This window comes from Gossypium hirsutum, chromosome A10 (assembly GCF_007990345.1).
Source record: "Gossypium hirsutum isolate 1008001.06 chromosome A10, Gossypium_hirsutum_v2.1, whole genome shotgun sequence".
In the NCBI taxonomy this organism is placed as follows: Eukaryota; Viridiplantae; Streptophyta; class Magnoliopsida; order Malvales; family Malvaceae; genus Gossypium; species Gossypium hirsutum.
Window position 1 is genome coordinate 102,554,782 of NC_053433.1, and position 3,487 is coordinate 102,558,268.

The window sequence follows — 3,487 nt, forward strand, 5'->3', positions numbered from 1 at the left end:
AGATAGAATGAATTGCATATGTATTATCATCAGAGAACAATCAATCAGTAGTCTATTTAATACAGTGGAGTAACTCTTAACTAACCCTTAACTAATACTAACTGTTATAACAGACTAACTAACCCTTAACTAATACTACTTAACTCTTTATTATTTACATATATCATAACAAGGAGAGATCTGATAGCGATAAGGTAACAATGGTTGAGGATATAAATGCGTTATTAGAAAGGCTAAAATTCTCGGAAGAAGAGTCTGTCCAAGTTATTAGCAACAACATCAAAAATAACTTGCAAGGGTTTGGGTCATGGGTAGTGGGCAAAATAATGGCGGAAGAGAAACCGAACAGGAAGGCAATGTATAAGGTCTTCAAGTCGCTATGGTTTACAAAAGAGGAGGTAAATTTTGTAGCCTTGAAAGTCGGGGACATAATCCTTAAGTTTGTATGTTTGGAAGACAGAAGTAGAATCCTCAACCTTATGCCCTGGCTATTCGACAACTGTTTATTTTCAATGATGCCTTTTGTGAAGGATAAAGACATAGATACCTATGAGTTCAACATGTCTCCCTTTTGGCTAAGGGTTTACAACGTACCCCTGGAATACATAGATTGTCAAACTGTGTTGGATGTGGGAAAAGTTATAGGCGAACTAGTGGTGATCGACTGGAAAGATAGAAATAGAGGATGGATCGAATTTATAAGGTTAAAAATAAAAACCAATACATCAAAACCTTTACGGAGGATCGTGAAGCTAGTAAGAAGAAATGGGGTTGAAATAACGTGTGTGCTGAACCATGAGAGGCTACCAGACTTTTGTTACTTGTGTAGCTTGATCGGACATACTACAAAAAGATGCCGAAACAAAGTTGAAGGCCCTAAGTCAAATGTGTTAGACCTCTAATATGGTAGTTAGATGAGGGCAACTATTGTAACCACAAACAAAGAAAAGGGGATATAGAGAAACGGAGTAGAAGTAGTAATGACAAAGACTCTATCGAATGAGGACAGTGATAAACCATAATTTATACATATTTTTACCCTATGCTTGGCATATTTATAAATGATTTCTCCTTGGTTTTAGTGAATTCGATGCTCCTAATCCTTTAATTTTATGTTTTATACTCAGGAGAGCTTAGGATAGCAAAATGAGCGAGAAAATGGGCCAAAATGTACAAATTGGGCTTAAAACAGTGCTACACACGGCCTAGGCACTTCCAAACGGGTAAACCACATGCCTGTGTGAGGCAAACGGGCAGACCACACACCTGTGTGTCATGGCCGTGTCGACTAGAAACCAACTCAGAATTACACACGGCTTGAGCACTTGCACACGGGCGTGGCACACGGCCGTGTTCCTGTCGAGCCCAAGTTTAGTTCTACTCAGAAAAGGCCACTTTTGAGGGTTTGGAAGCATTTTAAAGCCTATATAAACACTCTAAAAGAGGATTAAAGGGGGACACATAGAGTTGGAGGTAGAAAATACTCGCGAATAGCCATCGAAATCACCTTAGAGCCAGGATCTACATCAAGACTGAAGATTTCCATCCAATTTCCTAGAAGTTCTTTGGGTTTCTTTATGTTTTGTTGTTTTCCAAACTTTGAGATGTTTTCTATTAATATTATGAACTAAAATCCCTAAATACCTAAGGGAGATGAAACTTAAGACGAATCTTATTATGCTTTGATTTATATGATAAGTACTTGTTCTTATTCTTAATTATGAGTTTTAATTATTGCTTTAATATTTCAGGATATTAATCTAGGTTTTTGATATGCTTATTCAGTGGAGCAAAAGCCCCTGTTTAAGAGTAGATCATTCATAATTAAGCGGAGTTGAATGCAATTCTAGAGATAGGACGACATAAATCTGCCGGATTAGAGTCAAATCTAATAATGGAATCCATAGATCGAGTTAATGCGACAATAGGGGTTTTAATTAGAAAGAGATTTCAATTAATCAACCTAGACTCAATTGTTTCTAGTCTCGAGAGAGATAGTATCATAAATTAGGGGTTTTTACGGAATAAGTCAAGTGAATAAATCGTCTAAGTCAAAGGTAATAAGTGAAGTCTAGGTGGATTCTTTCTTAAGTATTGTCTTCTTAATTGGTTTTCCTAAAGTATTTTCCAACTTTCGCCTCTGTCCTGATATTAGATAAATTAGAAAATTAGTTTAGTTTAAAAAACACCCTTAAATTCTTAGGCTAGATAATAAAAATAGAGTAACTACTAGTACTTTTAGTCCTCGTGGATACGATATTCCGATCTCATCATAACTATACTATTGTTCAATAGGTGCGCTTGCCTTAAGTCGAATTTTTAGTTAGTTACACGATCATCAAGTTTTTGGCGCCGCTATCGGGGACTAAGATATTAGGAACGCTTAATTTTTATTACTTTAGCCAATTTTTTTTTTTGCAATTTAATTTTGTTTTTGCTTAAATCACTAAATTTTCTTTTATTTACTTCTGGCAGGTTTTTATAGTTTATGACTAGAAGAAACCCGTTAGGACCTCTACTTTTTGATAGTGAGATAGAAAACACAGCTCGCAGAAACTGAAGAGAAATAAGGCGAAGCCTACGATACATAGAGGAAGGGCAAGAGGATGATATTCAAACCACAACTGAGGAGATGATTGATAATCATAATAATCCGCTACCTCTTGTGGCTGTTGTGAACCTAGTAAATCAGGATCCTACTCCTCGTACTATGTATGATTATGCTAAACCTAGTTTAACATGAGCTGAATCAAGTATAGCTAGACCTGCTATTGCTGCAAATAATTTTGAGCTGAAACTTAACACGATTCAAATGATACAACAATTTGTTCAGTTGATGGTTTGCAGGATGGGGATACAACCACTCATTTAGCAAACTTTCTGGAATTCTGCGACACCTTTAAGATCAATGGCGTTTCTAACGATGCCATTTACCTTCGGTTATTTCCCTTTTTGTTGAGGAATAAGGCTAAACAGTGGTTGAACTCGTTACCACGAGGATCAATCACCACTTGGGAACAAATGACGGAAAAGTTTTTGCTTAAATACTTCCCGCCAGCTAAAACAGCTAAACTAAGGAATGATATTTCTTCTTTTGTGCAGATGGATTTAGAAACACTCTATGATGCATGCGAGAGATACAATGATCTATTAAGAAGGTGCCCTCACCATGGGCTACCACTTTGGCTACAAGTTCAAACTTTTCACAACGGCCTGAATCCTTCGACTAGACAGATGATTGACGCAGCTGCTGGTGGGACTATTAATAATAAGACACCTGAAGAGGCCTATGAATTTATAGAAGAGATGTTATTGAATAATTATCAGTGGCAAGTCATGAGAACAAAGCCGACGAAAGCCGTCGGCATTTTTAACGTCGATTCGGTTACTATGCTCTCTAATCAGGTAGAAGTTTTGAATAGAAAAATTGATGGTTTACTTGGTTCTTCACAGGTTCATCTAGTAATACAGTGCGATGCAAGTGGAG

The 3,487-nt window shown here is 36.9% G+C and overlaps 1 non-coding gene across 1 annotated transcript; it reads right to left on the bottom strand.

The window, feature by feature from the left end:
- Positions 1-3,069: 3,069 nt before the first annotated feature.
- LOC121208867 (small nucleolar RNA R71) lies at positions 3,070-3,176 on the bottom strand. The gene has a single exon (XR_005903991.1). It is a non-coding gene; the product is annotated as a small nucleolar RNA R71 (small nucleolar RNA).
- Between the last annotated feature and the right edge of the window lie 311 nt (positions 3,177-3,487).